Raw genomic sequence first — 22,165 nt, 5'->3', positions numbered from 1 at the left:
TAGGTGCTATGATAGTGCGTGTGTGTGTGTGTGTGTGTGTGTGTGTGTGTGTGTGTGTGTGTGTGTGTGTGTGTGTGTGTGTGTGTGTGTGTGTGTGTGTGTGTGTGTGTGTGTGTGTGTGTGTGTGTGTGTGTGTGTGTGTGTGTGTGTGTGTGTGTGTGTGTGTGTGTGTGTGTGTGTGTGTGTGTGTTTGTGTGTGTCCGATTCAATATAAACTGCATCAGTGTTTCTGTGATGTGTTTGTTTCATAATCTACAGTATTCTTCCCAGATACACCAGTAAGCAGCTTAATTGCCAACTGACAACAGCTTTAGTTCTAAATGGATTCTTCATCATCCCGTGTCCCCAATAGATTACATAAGCATATGGCAGATTTAACTCACTTTAAGATTAAGCCATTTCTAATTAACTTTAAATTACTGATTTTCAAGAATGAATTAGCATGTGTTTATTGTCAAAATTGCTCTAAATTAAACTGATGGGTTGCTCTCTATGCTTGCAAATAATGTCATACAATATAATGTTGTACTCCAAATTTGCCCCAACATTTTGTAATCATTTTTGAAATTATTTTACCGTGTGTGTGTGTGTGGTGTGTGAGTGATTTGGACACAGTGCAGATACACACAAATAGACCAAGCTCTAGATTTCCCATTCTATTTGGGGATATCTTCTTCGTTCAAAAACTGTGATTTTCTCATTAACATCCTATTTAATTCTGTGGATTAAGCAAGGAGAGCAAAGCAAGACAGCAGCCATTGTCTTGGAAGGAGACAAAGGAGTGGGTGACATCACTAATAATTCAAAAATCAACAGCAGGCTCTAGCAGCCCATTATGTGGTACAGTTTAAGCCTGGAAAGGAGACCATATGCTAGGCTCTGGGCTATGCTGCTCCGTTAGCTCCTCACAGGCTGACTGACTGGCCATACACACATTTTATATTACTGACAACCCAAAACCCTCCTCTCTTCTACAGCCTTGTCAAGCCTCTGTTGTAAAACAATTACGATCCTATTACATATATTTTATTAATTGCCCTATCAGAGTGGAAACACAAAGACATGTAAATGCTTTCGCCCGATGAGAGAAGCAAAGCATGGATGGCAGATTTCTCACTGATCGTGACAGCTGAAGAATCAGGTCAGATTATATAGGCATAGACATGGTTTGCTATTGATAGCAGCAATCAATTAAATAAACCGACCTTTAAAACATTAAAAATACTGGACAGATTTTTTTGTTTTTAAATGACTGTTTTGTCAATAATTTATTGTTCGGTGGAGTGTATGATGTATGCATGGATTTCTCTCTTGAAAAAACAACACTTTTTTTGTGTAATGATCATTTCACAATTATCTTGTCACAGCTTTCTATTTCCTCTGGAGTAATTGGGATGCCCTCCCAGATTATCCGGTCTAAATTGCAATGCTAATGACAAAGCCTAACAGTAGCCTCGGCATCAATAGTCTATTTGGATTAATTAAAATAGGAAGGGACAGATGAGGATTAAGTGCATCGTTCGCAGTTCAACAATGTAGAGGTCAAACCATCAAGTTGCTATTCTTTCTCCATGATATTAGGCCTACTGTGTAATTTTCACAGTAACATTTTAAAAGCATCAGTGTTGATGATGAATTATCATGAATTATGATTTCTTTCCCACTCACACACGTACCAAAATTTGGTAGAAAACATACCACAAATTTTTTTTGATCTCATTCTAATTTCCCCTTGTAGGTGATAGCAGCAATTCAAAAGCACAAACTATTTGGTAATTGATTATGCTTCTAATTACAGAGCATAGAGTTAGATGAAGTTATTGATAGTTGAGCTGCATGTGCCTGTCCCCTGGAGCTGTGATCTGTGCTGTCTGCTTCTGCCTGCTCCCAGAGGAGATGAGTGTCCTTCTCCTTTAATGATGGAAATGACTTTTAAATAACAGCGGTGTCAGAGAGAGAGAGAGAGTAGGGGGAGAGAGAGAGTGGGGGCGCTTTCAAGAGGATAACTTTTGTCAAGTCGGTGGACATTGTTGGTCACCGCATTCCAGTGTGTTGCATTATGGGGATAAATATTTTCGACTTGCATGACGACTGCATGAACTTTACAAAAACCATGTGATCAAAGTTCATGATGTTTTGACTGTAGTCGACTGCAAGTTTCTGCAGTTGCCCTTCACTAACTTCATCCTGCAACCATCGCCTGCATTGTGGGAGGCTCTATAGTCAATCAATAATTAGGTGGTTTTTGTTTGACTCGCGCAAACGTGACCAAAGACGTGACTGAAACAGGAACCAACTTTGAGCGATTCATGTATACAGTCAACAAATTAACGTGATATTTGAGGCTCTCTAAACAATTGATAGTACAGTGTACAATATATACAGTAAATATATATATAAATGTAAAATATATGTACAGTTTGAATGTGGAATATGGTGGTTGGAAACATGTTTATTTCGACAGTACAAAAAAAACTTGTATAAATGACAGCAACACTGCCATATTACACTGAGCCTTGTTGTTGGAAAACCACATCAGTGTCCGACTTTCAGCTGTTGCAAATGCACTTACTTCGTCATCACTCTTCGACTTTTGTCTGCAGCCGGTTGCTTCAGCCTTACCACTCAAACGAGCAGAGAGTGGGAGAGGGAGATGAAGAGAGAAAGAAAGAGAGAGAGAGCGAGAGAGATAGAGAGAGAGAGAGAGAGAGAGAGAGAGAGAGAGAGAGAGAGAGAGAGAGAGAGAGAGAGAGAGAGAGAGAGAGAGAGAGAGAGAGAGAGAGAGAGAGAGAGAGAGAGAGAAGGGTGGGAGAGTGGGAGAGTGGGATGGACAGACTTTCACTCACATGATCTGGGCTCTTTTTCACTCTCTGTCTCTCTCTTTCACGGTGTCTCTCGCTCTCTCTGTCTCTCCCCATTCCTCAACTGTTAGATGACAAGATAGAGTAATTAATTGACAGCCAATTCAAATACACATATATGCCTTTTTGGGGTTAACTAGGATTGAATGCAACGTTTGCACATAGAATAATACATAGAATGATACATATTATATATTTATATGTATATACAGTTGAAGTCAGAAGTTTACATACACTCTAGCCAAATACATTTAAACTCAGATTTTCACAATTACTGACATTTAATCCTAGTAAAAATCCCTGTTTTAGGTCAGTTAGGATCACCACCTTATTTTAAGAATGTGAAATATCAGAATAATAGTAGAGAGAATTATTTATTTCAGCTTTTATTTCTTTCATCACATTCCCAGTGGGTCAGATGTTAACATACAGTCAATTAGTATTAGGTAGTGTTAGGGTTCGTTTCTTTCGTATCATCATTGGCTCATTGGTGAAATTAGCATTATGACAATATATTTAATTAAATCGTTCAAAACCCTTTATTAATGCAATTGCAGACAGAAGGTGACAAACAGGAACATAGCACACATGTTTCCGAGTAAGTTCTGCATCAAACAAAAGGTCTCAAGTTGTTTTATTAAACCGAAATCCCCCCTTAGTGATGTCACTGACTATGTCATTACCTTTTTACTCCTGAGACCAAAACCCTGCATCCATAGCTATACAAACATAGAGTTTCAGTGTTTATCTAAAGGCTAGGCAATAAATGTCCCCTCCCCAAAGTTGATTAATTGTGGAATGTCTGAGTAGTCTCTTATCTCCCACACTCCCCTGCAGAGGTCTGTGTCAGTCATACAGACAGAGAGACAGAAAGACAGAGAACAACTCTAAAACTATATAATGAATTTATATATTGTTAATCTATAGTCTAGGACCCTATAAATGTAAGGAGGGAGGGGTCTTATAAATTATTCTAATACATCAAACATCTGTACAGCCTCAAATCATGACCGCTAGGTGAATCCTGACAGTAGTATTGCCTTTAAATTATTTCACTTGGTTCAAACATTTCAGGTAGCCTTCCGCAAGCTTCCCACAATAAGTTGGGTGAATTTTGGCCCATTCCTCCTGACAGAGCTGGTGTAACTGAGTCAGGTGTGTAGTCCTTGCTCGCACACGCTTTTGAGGTTTTGGATTGAGGTCAGGCCATTGTAATGGCAACTCCAATACCATGACTTTGTTGTTCTTAAGCCATTTTGCCACAACTTTGGAAGTATGCTTGGGGTCATTGTCCATTTGGAGGACCCATTTTTGACCAAGCTTTAACTTCCTGACTGATGTCTTGAGATGTTGCTTCAATATATCCACATAACTTTCCTGCCTCATGATGCCATCTATTTTGTGAAGTGCACCAGCCCCTCCTGCAGCAAAGCACCCCCACAACATGATGCTGCCACCCCCATGCTTCACGGTTGGGATGGTGTTCTTCGGCTTGCAAGCATCCCCCTTTTTCCTCCAAACATAATGATGGTCATTATGGCCAAACAGTTCTATTTTTGTTTCATCAGACCAGAGGACATTTCTCCAAAAAGTACGATCTTTGTCCCCATGTGCAGTTGCAAACTGTATTCTGGCTTTTTTATGGTGGTTTTGGAGCAGTGGCTTCTTCCTTGCTGAGTGGTCTTTCAGGTTATGTCGATATAGGACTTGTTTTACTGTGGATATAGATACTTTTGTACCTGTTTCCTCCAGCATCTTCACAATGTCCTTTGCTGTTGTTTTGGGATTGATTTGCACTTTTCACTTCAAATACGTTCATCTCTAGATGACAGAACGCGTCTCCTTCCTGAGCGGTATGACGGCTGCGTGGTCCCATGGTGTTTAAACTTGCATACTCTTGTTTGTAGAGATGAACGTGGTACCTTCAGGCTTTTGGAATCTGCTCCCAATGATGAACCAGACTTGTGGAGGTCTACAATTTTTTTTCTAAGGTCTTGGCTGATTTCGTTTGATTTTCCCATGATGTCAAGCAAAGAGGCACTGAGTTCGAAGGTAGACCTTGAAATACATCCACAGGTACACCTCCAATTGACTCAAATTATGTCAATTAGACTATCAGAAGCTTCTAAAGCCATGACATCATTTTCTGGAATTTTCCAAGCTGTTTATAGGCACAGTCAACTTAGTGTATGTAAACTTCTGACCCACTGGAATTGTGATACAGTGAATTATAAGTGAAATAATCTCTACGTAAACAATTGTTGGAAAAATTACTTGTGTCATGCACAAAGTAGATGTCCTAACCGACTTTCCAAAACTATAGTTTGTTAACTTGAAATTTGATTGAAAAACTAGTTTTTATGACTCCAACCCAAATGTATGTAAACTCCTGACTTCAACTGTATATACTCTGAACAAAAATATAAGCGTAACATGTAAGGCGTTTGTCCAATGTTTCATGAGTTCAAATAAAAAATGCCAGAAATGTTCCATATGCAAGAAAAGCTTATTTCTCTCAAATTATTTGCACAAATTTCTTTACATCCCTGTTAGTGAGCATTTCTCCTTTTTCAAGATAATCCTGACAGGTGTAGCATATCAAGAAGCTAAATAGCAGGGTCATTACACAGGTGCACCTTGTGCTGGGGACAATTAAAGGCCACTCTAAAATGTGCAGTTTTGTCACACAACACAATGCCAGAGACTTCTCAAGTTTTGAGGGAGCATGCAATTGGCATGCTGACTGCAGGGATGTCCACCAGAGCTGTTGTCAGAAAATTAAACGTTAATTTCTCTACCGTAATTCACCTCCAACGTTGTTTTAGAGAATTTGGAAGTACGTCCAACCGGCCTCACAACCGCAGACCACGTGTAACCACACCAGCCCAGGACCTCCACATCCGCCTTCTTCACCTTGTGGGATTGTTTGAGACCAGCCACCCGGACAGCTGATGAAAATTGTTTTTTTGCCTGTAATAAAGCCCTTTTGTGGGAAAATACTCATTCTGATTGGCCAGGCCTGGCTCCTCAGTGGGTGGGCCTTGCTTCCAAGTGGTTGGGCCCCTAATCAGTCATGTGAAATCTGTAGATTAGGGCCTAATGAATATATTTCAATTGACTTATTTCCTTATATGAACTGTAACTCAGTAAAATCTTTGAAAATTGTTGCATGTTGCATTTGCATGTTGCGTTTATATTTTTGTAGTTTAATGAGCTGTCTATTTGTTTTTCTATCTGATATATGCATGGTTTAAAAACAGATACAACCAGATAGCATAGAAGCTTTGAATTGTTTAGGTGATAGAATATCGTACATAAAATATGGTATCAACCTGGCCAGAACTCAGAAATTTCTAGATTTACTATCAGGGTTGTGGATGTGAGAATTTTTTTGATTTGACCGTACAATGTAAATTACTGTTGCATGTACTTAAATACAGAAGTGTAGCATTTTAACCATATTCCTTCTACTGGCCTAGCCTGTGTATGGTATGTTCAGGAGTATGTTTATTTCTGAAATCTCAATCCATTTATGAAGATGAAATTGACAATAACGTTATCTCTTTTTCTCCATTCATCAGCTGTACAAAATACCCATCAAACTGTACTGTAGTAGTACATGTCTTATCAGGGAGTTAGAAGCAGAGATAGATGCTTCGTCCCAAATGGCACTCTTTTCCCTACGTAGTGCACTACTTTTAACCAGAGCCCTATGGGCCCTGGTCAGAAGTAGTGCACTATATAGGGAATGGGGTGCCATTTGGGACACAGCGACGGCAAGGCTTGTATTATGTTAGCTAGACGGTCGGGTAGTCTCGCTCTGTGTAAAAGGGCTTGAGTGCTAGGGGGCATACTTAGCCTCCAGTTCCCAAAAGACCAATGTTATTATTGGTAATAAAACCCTAAATACAGAGAGAGGAAAGATTAAGCCAACATAGAAAACATACTCCTTTGACTTAGATACATGGAGGTCTAGATCCTTTACCTGGAACACCCTTCAACGTGTGGGACAAACAAATGAGGCTGATAAGAACTGTTGGCGAAGAAGGGACACTGTGACTATAACGATACAACCACACAATGGTAGAGGGCATCTTTGCTTATCACAATCACAGCGGTTTAATATTTTAACTGGGTGACGGGGAGGGAAAGGGGGAGTGATGCTAAACTACTGTCAATACAAATATTTCCATCAGATCCCTCTTATATAATGGAATTAAAAAAAATATACGCTGCTATGTATTAAAAGTGTTTCTTCCACCTATTGCCCCCCGGCAACCCAACGCTTCTCCTTGTCTTCTCGGGCACAAAGAGTGCATTGTTTGTAGGGCCATTACCAACAGTCTTTTCCGACTCTCGCTGGACATCATATGGCTCAAGGGAGACAGCTATAGATTGTGTCCCAAATGGCCTCCTTTTGTCTACATAATGCACTACTGTAAAGCGTCTGTGTGTAGCTGGTGAGATGAGTCAGGCGCAGGACAGCAGATATGAGTAATGAAAGTAATTTTACTCAAATATATCACAATACACGTCGTATAAATACAAGGCCGCAAATACGGACCGCAATACAATAAACAATTACTCACAAACAAACATGGGGGAACAGAGGGTTAAATAATGAACAAGTAATTGGGGGATTGAAACCAGGTGTGTAAGACAAAGACAAAACAAATGGAAAAGGAGAAGTGGATCGGCGATGGCTAGAAGGCCAGTGACGTCGACCGCCGAACTCCGCACGAACAAGGAGAGGGACCGACTTCGGCGGAAGTCGTGACAACTACTTTTGACCAGAGCCCCATGACGGTTGGTCAAAAGTAGTGCACTATGTAGGGAATAAGGTGTCATTTGGGAAGCATCCCTAGATTGCAAGGAAAGGGAGAAAAAACGAAAGTTCATCAGACCTGTTTCATCTGACCTCTCTCGGTTCCCGGGGAAGAATGCGCCAGAACACTAGCGCTTAATAGACAGATTTTCCAAATGTTTTGAAATCCATTTGGAGGCTGAGACAGGAAGAAAGGGGGAAAGGGGCGAGAGCCTGGAAGAAATGGATTTGGCCTATAAACAAGTAAGTGGTGTGATGCCCATTTCTTCAGGACATTAAGGGACCCTTTTTATTAATGGCTGCACTTAAAGTAGGACAGAGTGGGCACAATTAAGAGTCAATTGAAGACCTGGGAGGCTGGAGGGGTCTGGGTGGAGGTGGAGAGGGGAGGGGGAAGGTATATATTAGCCTTATGGCTTCAAGTCATTTCATTTTGGGAGCATAAAGGAATAGAAAGTGTTCCGTCTTAAATCCTTTTCTTTTCCTTCCTCTGTTCTGTTCTGTTCTCCTCCTCCTCCTCCTCTGTTTTTGGTATGTGTGTGGATGGTAGCCTTGCCCCCACTTGGAATAGATGTATTACTTATGACATCCCAGTTTTCATCCGTTCACAATTTTTACATTAGAGTTAAATCTCTGCAGCTGGAATCTCACGGCTGAGTTAGCCAGAGCCCATCAAATATTGAAACGTTGGGAGCCACTGGCAGTCAGGGCCTGCATCCCAAATGGAACCATTTTCCCGATATAGTGCACAACTTTTGACCAGAGCCCTATGGGCCTTTGTCAGAAGTAGTGCACTAACTAGGGAATAGGGTGCAATTTGGGACGCAGACAGGTTGATGGGAGTTCATGTCCAAAGCCAAGCTTCAGATTCACAGACATCCCAATAGGAGTGTACTACTAGAGAAAAAAGCACTGATAAAAATTTCATCAGAATGAGCCGGGGATATTGCTAGCATTCTTCCAAGCATCACTATGAAATCTTAATCTGAGTTAATGGAAGAGATATGAAAGCCTTTCTCAATTCAAACAGAGGCCGTGCATAATTTATAAATTATTGTCAGAAAAGTGATTCCGATCTGAGATTTACTCTCCTTCAGATGGGTAGTGAACCCACAGAGGGCAGAGAATAAGCGAGTATTTTCAACCTCTGATGCAGAAAGATTTTACAGCAGAGCTGTCGATATCATCAGGTAAACTGATCATTTCTCCAAGACTGCAGCAGGCAGAAAAAGCACTCACTGCACGGCAAGGCCAGTAAATACCAACACAGCCTCACTTCCAGGGTTAGCTTCAGAACCACTCAGAGGGAGTAAATAAAACAAGCTGTAGAGGAGACAGTGTAACAGTGTTAGAATCCTGCCTGCGTCGTTCCTTCCTGCTGGTTGACAGTCGCAAAAGCTTTGTTATGTCTCAAACATACCACCATCGCAACGATGAAACTAGCAACGACAAAACCAACCGACGGATTATTTTTTCTTCCTATCCTCATCCTCATCTTTTCACTCGCTCTCTCTTTTCCTTACTCCAATTACATATGATAGCCTGTGTTTGCATGGCTGCAAGGCCTATGGTTAATTCGCAGTGACAAGTTTCTTCTCTCTTTGCATGCCGGTTGTAAGACAAACGGTGTTCTGTGTTGGAGGACATTATCCACTAATGTAGCCTCAGTGTGTCCAGCAGGGAGCTAGGGGTTGTTACTACTCCTCTACATGGCAGGAACAACCCCTGATTCCAGTTACTACATGTACCTCGCCCTCTCTCAAGACAACCAGACATAGTCACTGTACTGTAGGTAGGCTACTCACACTGTTCACTTCAGTATGAATCACCTTCACAATGTCTTGCAAGTGTTACCAAAGTCTGCTCTTATTCAATCACATCCAGTATTATGTCTGACTGTGGGTTCTATCCATGTCAATTAGACATTCAATAAAAAAAATATATATAATTATTATAATTGTTTATTATTTCATCATAGCACACCCTTTCAGTGTTGGTGATATTTAGGATTTGAAAAAGCATAAAGTGCCTGTAGTTGGTTTACTTGCAAGCTGATAGCTGGTTGGTGTACTTAGGTGGGCTGGGAGATTTGCCTGGATGTGGCTGATAAAGCAGTAGATGCATGCTTGGCTGAGCCGGCCCTATTCTAGGTGATAAAAGCATCAAAGAGGGACATGAATGTTGGATGTGCTGCTGAAGTATACACCGCTACACCGAAGCAAACTTATTTAGGACAGTGCTATTAGACTCTTATCTCTCTGACGGCAGCCCCAAAGCATTCGTTTAATGTGGATAAATGGATGTAGATTGAGAATTCTACTGCAATGTTTCCTCTGGCGTGTGTCACATCCTCTGTAGGAATAAAAATTGATGAGGCCCCAAAAGCGGAGCAGTGAGCTAAGCAACATCTGCGTCGTGCGTTGGGTACAGCACAGCACACTACAGTACACGTCGTACCAACCTAGGGTCATCCATCAAGCAGCCCTAATTCAACATTAAGGAAATGGAACAACTCAACATCTAAGCAACGTCCGTCCATGGATGGATGGGAAAACTCTGTTTTTAATACTCTGGTGATAGTTTTGATTACTATTAATACCAGGAGTTTGTCATCTCTCTCTCTCTCTCTCTCTCTCTCTCTCTCTCTCTCTCTCTCTCTCTCTCTCTCTCTCTCTCTCTCTCTCTCTCTCTCTCTCTCTCTCTCTCTCTCTCTCTCTCTCTCTCTCTCTCTCTGTCTGTCTGTCTGTCTGTCTGTCTGTCTCTCTTTCTGTCTGTCTAAAGCCACAGTAGCAGCTATACCCACCAGATGAGTGTGTGAGTGGAGACCTCACACAATTAGTAAGCGTAATCTGGTAAGTAAATCAATGCCACCAGCGATGTTTTATTAACAACCAAAGTCATTTTTTTTCTCCGTGCAGTTTTATTCTGAGCGCTAGTTAATTCATGGTGGCTGGGAATGGGTACAGGGAGACGTGTTGGGTGTCATTTAGATATCCCACAACTTCATCACCACAGCCACATCCATAATGCACCCACACTCCATGTGTGAGTAACAGGGCTTTATTTTAGAACTGCTTTAACGGGTGAAGTCATGTGGAAAAGGGTATTTTGCGGTCCCCGAGCGGTCTCCATGTCCCATCAAGAGGAAGAGTGAAAGTGTGTAAAAGCTACCTTTAGAGAGGCCAGGCTGGGCTGAGGAGGCTGTCCAGTGCTAGACCTGGAGGAGGAGGAGAGGGATGAAGGTCAGACTTTGAGTGAAGGATGAGGAGGAAGATGAGGAAGAGGAGGAAGGTCACGCGGTGTTTGTGTGTGGGTGGGGGGATTCGGAGAGGGAGGGAGAGAGAGATGGGAGGGAGGGTAATGTGAAATGGGAGCAATTTTCCAACCTTCTAAGCTGCAGTGGAGGAGATGTTGTTCATCTTTGGAAAGGTACTTATGTCAGGCAGGGCTGGGGCTGCCAGGGGACCTGACCAGTACTCCCTCGCCTCCCAGCCTCCCTGTGTCCAGACTGGGCATTCCTCTGAGACACTCCTGGACTGCTGCTCACTCACCTCCAACACTCACTCAGCTTCACTTTATATCTGCACTAGTGGGACCACATACCACTCATTCTTGTCTTTCTCATTCTCATTCTCACTCTTGTCTCTCTCTGTTTCTCTCTGTCTTCGTCTGTCTTTATCTCTCTCTCTGTCTCTCTACCCCCATGTTACCTTCCTCCTTTTAATTCTCTCTCTCTGTTATCTACCTAATTTCTTCTTCCATTCTTCCCTCGCCAGTGGCCCCGCATCACTCCTTTGTTTCCCAGTCTCTCCAGTTAACCCATCATCCATTTATGGTTGTTGTTGTTTGTTACATGATATTTGCAGTGATCTTTACTACAGCTAGCAGCAGGTATGTTGGCTGATGTTTCAGCGTCTTATGTATTAATTACTGAAGGAAAGTTGTGATGTTGGATAGATTAGCGGAGCTGGGCTGGTGAATGGTCTCCATAGCCTCTCATTGCTAAACAAAGGGCCTAAACACATGCATATCCTGCTTATTACAAACATACAAGAACTGTACAATACTGTTGTTGGCCCATGTGAAACTGATTGCATTTTATTTAGCATTAAAGACAATTAATAAAGTTTGATAATGATAATGTGTATTAATGTAGTTTAAAAAAATGCATTGTAGCGTACCGCTGTAATCACAAACATCCACAAAGCCCAAAACAAACCACATTAAAGAAATTGTGTCCTGTCTCAATGAAGAGCCTTACAGGTTAAAATGTATGTCATTTTTGTTTATGTTGACTATTGACTTCCACCTTATTTGGCTGAGTGCTCTGGTAAATGCAGGCTGGTACATTGTCGAGTGGTAATGTTCTGGCCCTGCTCCCAGTGGCGTGTTCGTACTCATCTGGTCTAGGTGCTAATGTATGTGTTCCATGGATGTACTCACAAGCTTGTTTGCACGTCTTTTTCCACCTGGGCTTGTTGTGGGGTCCTGTCAAAACTTAGGCCAGCGGAAAAAATCCATGCATGTTTAATTACGACAGGATACGCACACACACACACAAGCACACGTACACGCACACGCATACCTCTCCTCTGAGAGGGGGATACCTCCTGAGAACCCCACATTATCGCTTTTTTGAAGTATCACAAGAAAAAAATCATATTAATATTTAAAGCACACCCCCCCACCAACATCCCATCTCTCTGCTCAATCCATGCTTGATTTGGGATTGTGGAGAAGAGTAATTTATGTATGTGTTTTTATACAGGTGTCGTCATTGGTGGAGATGAACTGTTCCATGGTAATATCACCACCAAATCTGTCCACTATCGTAAATATAGTGGTTGCATTCCAAGTTAATCATGAAATGGGTTATCGGACAACAATATTTGATTGGGCAATTTTGTCTTTATGCTCATTTTAGACTATATATAAAAGATAAAATATCTTAGAATTTAATTGAATACATTTTGGTACATGCATCAGAGGATAACACTTGAAAGCATTAGTTAAAACACTTAGAAGGCGTTACATGTGCCAAATATTGTCAACATCTACTAACTTATATATCTACTAACTTATAATTTAAATTTCATCAACAATCTGTCCTGGTAATTTGAAAATGTAAGGCATGCTCCCTCAAATCAAATTAAATTAATAAGCATGACTTTCAGATAGCTAGCTTTGTGATAACAAAAACATACAGCATGATGTTCTGTAATACCACCCTGGCCACAGCACATAAAAACAACAGAATCATCAGAGTGGGAGGGAGGGAGGGAGGGAGGGAGGGAGGGAGGGAGGGAGGGAGGGAGGGAGGGAAAGAAAGAAAGAAAGAAGGAGTAAGGGAGGGCTTGTGTTTTCTCAGAGCCCTGACCTCTTTTTTTGAAGTGTCACGTTATGGTTGTACAGAACGTGTCTCCTTTGCATACAAAAGGTCAGGACGATAAATCAAAATCCGCATATATGACTTGCACGATTCATCACGCAGAAACAGGGCCAAAGTGTTAGGCCTACTCCAATTTATTTTTTTTAAACATAAGATGAATTATCCACTCTAGCAAGATGAATCTGTGATAAGGGGGAGGGGGGGATTTGAGGTTTAATACAAACATACAGCTTCTCATTAAAAACAGCTAGTGATGACAGTGTGGTGCTGTGGGCTCTCGGCTGCTGTAAAGGAGAGAGAGGAGTGTGAGTTGTATTATTTTGTACCCGTCGTTGGTGTGTGAGGCAGGAGACTAATTTACCCCTGCAGTTCCTAGCGTTATTTGTTGGCTTAGTGACACTGTTGCTCGTTAGATAATCCATGATGATTCAACACTGTGAAATCTAATTCACTGCCAGGCGGTGTGTGTGTGTGTATCCTTATTGGCTGTGTGTGCTTGCGTGCCTGTCTGTCTGTGTGTGCATGCTACCTGTGTGGTGTGTCATTGCTAGCTGTGTGTGTGTGTGTCTGTGTGTGTTTCTATAGCGTGAGGCAGTTTGATGCACAAGTACACCTCCTGGACAGGACTCTAGTCTTACCCTCAATCTATGTTCTTAATGCTGAGTGCCAAGCAGAGATGCATCAGGTCCCATTTTTACAGTCTTCAGCCAGGGATTGAATTCACAAACTTCCAATCTGAGGGCGGACACTCCAACCACACAGGCCACTGAGTTGGTCGTGCAATTTGTAGTTTGTGACATTTCAGATTTAGATATAATAATCTTTCTGGAAGTAGTTTGGATGTAGTAAACTACTTTTTCTAAGTAACTTTAGTTAAGTAAGCTATGTTTGTCTTAAGGGTAGTTTAGTGTAGGTTAACTTCTTCCAGTGTAAAGTAATTGGTAGCTTGGTAAACTATATTTACAGAGTAGCTTCCCCAACACTGTGTGTGCATGTGTGTGTTTATGTCGTTCCTGGGTGTGTGTTTCTGTGTGTGTAGTTGCATGTGTGTGTGTGTCATTCCTGGCTGTTTCCCTGTTTGTTCCACTCCTGGTGGGATATTACTTAGGGTCCATTCATGACCTGTAACACCAGATGCCCCCGTAATGCCCTCACTTACCAACCAAACCAGTAAGGACAGGTGGTTCAAACCCGGCCTTGAGGTCAGGGTGTGTATTTAACTGACTGTTCTAATAAATGGCTACATGTTTCAGTGTTTGCTCTCTCTGTGTGTGTGTGTGTGTGTGTGTGTGTGTGTGTGTGTGTGTGTGTGTGTGTGTGTGTGTGTGTGTGTGTGTGTGTGTGTGTGTGTGTGTGTGCGTGCGTGCGTGCGTGCGTGCGTGCGTGCGTGCGTGCGTGCGTGCGTGCGTGCGTGCGTGCGTGCGTGCGTGCGTGCGGGTGTGGGTGCGTGCGTGCGGGTGTGGGTGTGCGTGTGTGTGTATCAATTAGCTAGACATCACTGAAAAATCTGTAACCCCAACCCTTCTGTGCAGAACAGACAGATATTCAGGAAGGAGAGGCAGAGAGGAGATGAGGAGGAGAGGAGGAGGAGAGGAGCGCAGCCACAAAGACAGGTATCACACCTCTCCCACCTCTGCTAATTACACTGAACAAAAATATAACCGCAACATGTAAAGTGTTGGTCACATGTTTCATGAGCTGAAATAAAAGATGACAGAAATATTCAATATGCACAAAAAGCTTATTTCTCTCCAATTTTGTGCAGAAATATGTTTACGTCCCTGTTAGTGAGCGTTTCTTCTTTGCCAAGATAATCCATCCACAGACAGATGTGGCATATCAAGAAGCTAATTAAACAGCAGGATCATTACACAGGTGCAAGTTGTGCTGCGGACAATAACAGGCTATTTGAAAATGTGCAGTTTTGTCACACAACACAATGCTACAGATGCCTCAAGTTTTGAGGGAGCGTGTAACTGGCATGCTGACTGCAGGAATGTCCACCAGAGCTGTTGCCAGAGAATTGAACGTTCAGTTCCCTCCCATAAGCCGCCTCCAACGTCGATGTAGAGAATTTGGCAGTACGTCCAACCGGCCTCACAACCACAGACCACATGTAACCATGCCAGCCCAAGACCTTCACATCTGGCTTCTTCACCTGTGGGATCGTCTGAGACCAGCCACCCGGACAGCTGATGAAAATGTGGGTTGAACAAACAAAGAATTTCTGTACAGACTGTCAGAAACTGTCTCAGGGAATCTCATCTGCATGCTCGTCGTCTTCACCAGGGTCTTGACCTGACTGCAGTTCGGCAATGTAACCGACTTCAGTGGGCAAATGCTCGCCGTCAATAGCCACTGTCATGCTGGAGAAGTGTGCTCTTCACGGATGAATCCCGGTTTCAACTGTATGGGTCAGATGCCACAATGTGCGTAATGTGGGTGAGCGGTTTACTGATGTCAACGTTGGGGTGTCAGTGGGGTTATGGTATGGGCAGGGATAAGCAACGGAAAACGAACACAATTGCATTTTTTCTATGGAAATTTCAATGCACAGAGATACCGTGACTAGATCCTGAGGCCCATCGTTGTGCAATTCATCCGAACCCATCACCTCATGTTTCAGCATGGTAATGCACGGCCCCATGTTGCGAGGATCTGTACACAATTCCTGGAAGCTGAAAATGTTCCAGTTCTTCCATAGCCTGCATACTCACCAGACATGTCACCAATTGAGCAAGTTTGGGATGCTCTGGATTCACGTGTACGACAGCGTGTTCCAGTTCCCGCCAATATGCAACAACTTTGCACAGCCATTGAAGAGAAGTGGTACAAAATTCCACAAGCCACAAATAACAGCCTGATCAATTCTACGTGAAGGAGATGAGTCTTGCTGCATGAGGCAAATGGTGGTTACACCAGACACTGACTAGTTTTCTGATCCACACCCCTACATTTCTTTTAAAGGTACAGTGCATTTGTAGAATGGCACCAGAGAGGATGGCTGACGTTTTACGTGCTCCTAACCAACTGTGTTATTTTGTTAGTTTTTTAGCGTTGTTTGTAACTTATTTTTCAACTTACAATTTTTCTACGTACTTTACGTTGCTGCTACCATCTCTTATGACCGAAAATAACTTCTGGAAATCAGAACAACGATTACTCACCACGAGCTAGAGGAAGCTTTTTAATGAGTCTGACGTGTTCGACGTGAAGGATATACTGCTTTCCCGGGAACAGGCCCAAATCCCAGTCATTTGCGTGAAGAGAAGACGGAGAAAAAGGGGATGTAGGTCGGGCTGCCTTCTGAGAATTCGTAGGCGAATTCAATGAGCTGTATACCACCATAAGCAAACAGGAAAATGCACATCCAGAGACGGTGCTCCGAGTGGCCGGGGACTTTAATGCAGGGAAACTTAAATCCGTTTTATCAAATCTCGACCAGCATGTTAAATGTGCAACCAGAGGGAAAAGAACTCTAGACCACCTTTACTCCACACACAGAGATGCGTCCAAAGCTCTCCCTCAACCTCCATTTGACAAATCTGATCATAATTCTATCCTCCTGATTCCGTCTAACAAGCAACAAATTCAGGCAGGAAGCACCAGTGACTCGGTCAATAAAAAAGCATTATGAAGCAGATGCTAAGCTACAGGACTGGAACATGTTCCGGAATTCTTCCAATGGCATTGAGGAGTACACCACATCAGTCACTGGCTTCATCAATAAGTGCATCGATGACGTCGTCCCCACAGTGACCGTACGTACATACCCCAACCAGAAGCTATGGATTACAGGCAACATCCGCACTGAGCTAAAGGGTAAAGCTGTCGCTTTCAAGGAGAGGGACTCTAATCCGGACGCTTATAAGAAATCCCACTATGCCCTCAGACGAACCATCAAACAGGCAAAGCATCAATACAGGACTAAGACCGAATAATACTACACCAGCTCCGACGCTCGTCGGATGTGGCAGGGCTTGCAAACCATTACAGACTACAAAGGGAAGCACAGCCGTGAGCTTCCCAGTGACACGAGCCTACAAGACATGCTAAATTACTTCTATGCTCGCGTCGAGGTAAGTAACACTGAAACATGCATGAGAGCATCAGCTGTTCCGGACGACTGTGTGATCACGCTCTCCGCAGCCGATGTGAGTAAGACCTTTAAACCGGTCAACGTTCACAAGGTCGCAGGGACAGAAAACCAGGACGTGTACTCTGAGCATGCGCTGATCAACTGGCAAGTGTCTTCACTGACATTTTCAACCTCTCCCTGTCTGAGTCTGTAATACCAACATGTTTCAAGCAGACCACCACAGTCCCTGTGCCCAAGAACACTAAGGCAACATGCCTAAATGACTGCCGACCCGTAGCACTCATGTCTGTAGCCATGAAGTGCTTTGAAAGGCTGGTAATGGCTCACATCAACGCCATTATCCCAGAAACCCTAGACCCACTCCAATTTTCATACCGCCCTAACAGATCCACAGATGATGCAATCTTTATTGCACTCCACAATGCCCTTTCACACCTGGACAAAAGGAAAACCTATGTGAGAATGCTGTTCATTGACTACAGCTCAGAGTTCAACACCATAAAACCATCAAAGCTCATCACTAAGCTAAGGACCCTGGGACTAAACACCTTCCTCTGCAACTGTATCCTGGACTTCCTGACGGGCCGCCCCCAAGTGATAAGGGAGGGAAACAACACATCCGCCACGCTGATCCTCAACATGGTGGCCCCTCAGGGGTGCGTGCTCAGTCCCCTACTGTACTCCCTGTTCACTCATGACTACACAGCAGGGCACGACTCCAACACCATCATTAAGATTGCCGATGACACAACAGTGGTAGGCGTGATCACCGACAACGATGAGACAGCCTATAGGGAGGAGGTCAGAGACCTGGCTGTGTGGTGCCAGGACAACAACCTCTCCCTCAATGTGATCAAGACAAAGGAGATGATTGTGGACTACAGGAAAAGGAGGACAGATTATGCCCCCATTCTCATCGATGGGGCTGTAGTGGAGCAGGTTGAGAGGTTCAAGTTCCTTGGTGTCCACATCACCAACAAACTAACATGGTCCAAGCACACCAAGACAGTCGCAAATAGGGCATGACAAAAACTATTCCCCCTCAAGAGATTGAAAAGATTTGGCATGGGTCCTCAGATCCTCAAGAGGTTCTACAGCTAAACCATCAAGAGCATCCTGACTGGTTGCATCACTGCCTGCTATGGCAACTGCTCGGCATCCGATGGCAAGGCACTACAGAGGGTAGTGCGTACGGCCCAGTACATCACTGGGGCCAAGCGTCCTGCCATCCAGGACCTCTATACCAAGCGGTGTCAGAGGAAGGCCCTAAAAATTGTCAAAGACTCCAGCCATCCTAGTCATAGACTGTTCGCTCTGCTACCGCATGGCAAACGGTACCAGAAGGCCATGTCTAGGTCCAAAAGGCTTCTTAACAACTTCTACCCACAAGCCATAAGACTCCTGAACAGCTAATTGAAGGGCTACCCAGACCCCTCTTTTACTGCTGCTGCTACCCTCTGTTTATTATCTATACATAGTTACTTTAACTCTACCTACATGTACATATTACCTCAATTACCTCGACTAACCGCTGCCGCAGCACATTGACTCTGTACCGGTACCCCCTGTATACAGCCTCGCTATTGTTATTTTACTGCTGCAGTTTAATTATTTGTTATTTATATTTCCAATTTTCTACTTATCTATTTTTTACTTTACACTTATTTTTCTTAAAACTTCTTAAAGCATTGTTGGGGGCTTGAAAGTAAGCATTTCACTGTAAGGTCTATCTACACTTGTTGTATTCGGGCGCATGTGACAAATAACATTTGATTTGATTCGGAAATCAAATATAATCAAAACAAATGTATTTATAAAGCCCTTCTTACATCAGCTGATATCTCAAAGTGCTGTACAGAAACCCAGCCTAAAACCCCAAACAGCAAGCAATGCAGGTGTAGAAGCACGGTGGCTAAGAAAAACTCCCTAGAAAGGCCAAAACCTAGGAAGAAACCTAGAGAGGAACCAGGCTATGAGGGGTGGCCAGTCCTCTTCTGGCTGTGCCGGGTGGAGATTATAACAGAACATGGCCAAGATGTTCAAATGTTCATAAATGACCAGCATGGTCAAATAATAATAATCACAGTAGTTGTCGAGGGTGCAACAAGTCAGCACCTCAGGAGTAAATGTCAGTTGGCTTTTCATAGCCGATCATTAAGAGTATCTCTACCACTCCTGCAGTCTCTAAAGAGTTGAAAACAGCAGGTCTGGGACAGGTAGCACATCCGGTGAACAGGTCAGGGTTCCATAGCCGCTGGCAGAACAGTTGAAACTGGAGCAGCAGCACGGCCAGGTGGACTGGGGACAGCAAGGAGTCATCATACCAGGTAGTCCTGAGGCATTGTCGTAGGGCTCAGGTCCTCCGAGAGAGAGAAAGAAAGAAAGAGAGAAAGAGAGAATTAGAGAGAGCCTACTTAAATTCACACAGGACACCGGATAAGACAGGAGAAGTACTCCAGATATAACAGACTGACTCTAGCCCCCCAACACATAAACTACTCAGCATAAATACTGGAGGCTGAGACAGGAGGGGTCAGGAGACACTGTGGCCCCATCCGATGATACCCCCAGACAGGGGGGGTATCCCCCCACCCACTTTGCCAAAGCACAGCCCCCACACCACTAGAGGGATATCTTCAACTACCAACTTACCATCCTGAGACAAGGCCGAGTATAGCCCACAAAGATCTCCGCCACGGCACAACCAAAGGGGGGGGAGCCAACCCAGACAGGAAGATCACGTCAGTGACTCAACCCACTCAAGTGACGCACCCCTCCTAGGGACGGCATGGAAGAGCACAAAGTATTCATACCCCTTGACCTTTTCTGTATTTGTTACGTTACAGCCTTATTCTAAAATGTACATCGTTTTTTCCCCCTCATCAATCTACACACAATACCCTATAATGACAAAGCAAAAATGTGTTCATATACATTCTTGCAAATGTATTACAAATAAAAAACGGAAATATCACTTTTACATAAGTATTCAGATTCCAAGCGGGCTGTCATGTGCCTTTGATTGAGGAGTGGTTTCCATCTGGCCACTCTACCATAAAGGCCTAATTGGTGGAGTGCTGCAGAGATGGTTGTCCTTCTGGAAGATTATCCTATCTCCACAGAGGAACTCTAGAGCCCTGTTAGAGTGACCATCAGGTTCTTGTTCACCTCCCTGACCAAGGCCCTTCTCCCCCGATTTTTCAGTTTGGCTGGGCGGCCAGTTCTAGGAAGATCCTTGGTGGTTCCACACTTCTTCCATTTAAGAATGATGGAGGCCACTGTGTTCTTGGGAGCTTTCAATGCTGCAGAGATGTTTGGTACCCTTCCCCAGATCTGTGCCTCAACACAATCCTGTCTTGGAGCTCTACGGATAATTCTTACGACCTTTTGGCTTTGTTTTTGCTCTGACATGCACTTTCAAATGTGGGACCTTATATAGACAGTAGTGTGCCTTTCCAAATCATGGCCAATCAATTGAATTTACCACAGGTGGACTCTAATCAAGTTGTAGAAACATCTCAAGGATGATCACCTGAAACAGGAGGCACCTAAGCTCAATTTCGATTCTTATAGCAAAGGGTCTGAATACTTATGTAAATAAGTTATTTCTGTTTTTAAAGTTTTATACATTTGCTAATATTTATAAAAAACTGTTTTTGTTGTGTTATTATGGGGTATTGTGTGTAGACTGCTGAGGATTTTTTTTATTTAATCAATTTTAGAATAAGGCTGTAATGTAACAAAATGTGGAAAAAGTCAAGGGGCCTGAATACCTCCGAAGGCACTGTAGTTGTGACTAACAGATGCATATCTGTATTCCCAGTCATATGAAATCCATAGATTAGGGCCTCATGAATTTATTTCAATTGACTGATTTCCTTATATAACTCAGTAAAATATTTGAAATTGTTGCATGTAGTGTTCATTTTTTTTGTTCAGTGGAAAACAAATTATTTATACACTTTGATTTAGCCCAGCTCCCCTATTATCAGGTGCCAAAATATTTATTTGCCGTGATTTACAAATGGAATAGATTGATTGATACAGAAGCTTTTTTCCTTCACGTCCAGACTTAAAATCAAAGATGCTGCAGCTGATTTCATTACTGGGTTATGAATGTCAATGTTTAATGATGTAGTGAGGAGTTAGAGCTGCATTAGTTGTAGAAAAACATGTGAACGAATTGCACACGTGTAGAGTGTGATGGGGATTTTCTCTTTGTATTAAATGAATAGATGTTAAAATATAACAGACAGATAGATGCATAGAACACTGTACTTTTACACCACAGTTAGTGCTATGCAACAAGAAGCCTCTCACTGTAATGCCTTGATCAGGCATTAGATCCATTTTTCAGGTTTAAAGATGGAATCCGCAGTAGGGTGAAAAACAGTGCCACTGGCCGTCCCACCATTGCTGTTATTGTTTTCGTCACCGAGCTGAGGAGCCTCATGCAGCATAGTAAAAAAATATTTCAGTGTGTATTGTGCTCTTCTATTACACGTGCAATGATGTCCAAGGGGCAAAAACTGTGTTTGTTGTTTGCAGTAACATCTTTGTTGTTCTCATATCTAATATTGCAAACGGACATGGCTGTTTCACCATTAAGGATTCCAGCTTTAAGGAATGAGAGGATGGAAGGATAAATTCATGATGAATGGCATACAGGCCGAGAGGACAGAGGAGGAGAATAAACACAAGGTTAAACTGCAGTCACAGGCTGACCCTGTAATACCAGCCCAGTCACTTCTGATGACAATCTGATGCTATGAGCGTATAGAGGACAAGGAGAAGGATGGAGGAGAGAAAGAGCTGCTATATCCAGGCATGACAACAGTCGTGACCCACATTATAATAGAATAGAACAGAATTCAGGACCCCTGTGTCCACTGGCCAGCTTTCTGCCTAAATTGTTACGTTGAACCTGGATGTCGGAAAGCTGCCAGTACACCATCAAATCTAATCTATGCTGTGTATTTCGATAAGCAGGC

This window comes from Salvelinus alpinus, chromosome 16 (assembly GCF_045679555.1).
Source record: "Salvelinus alpinus chromosome 16, SLU_Salpinus.1, whole genome shotgun sequence".
Taxonomy (NCBI): Eukaryota; Metazoa; Chordata; class Actinopteri; order Salmoniformes; family Salmonidae; genus Salvelinus; species Salvelinus alpinus.
This window is presented reverse-complemented; position numbering follows the sequence as displayed.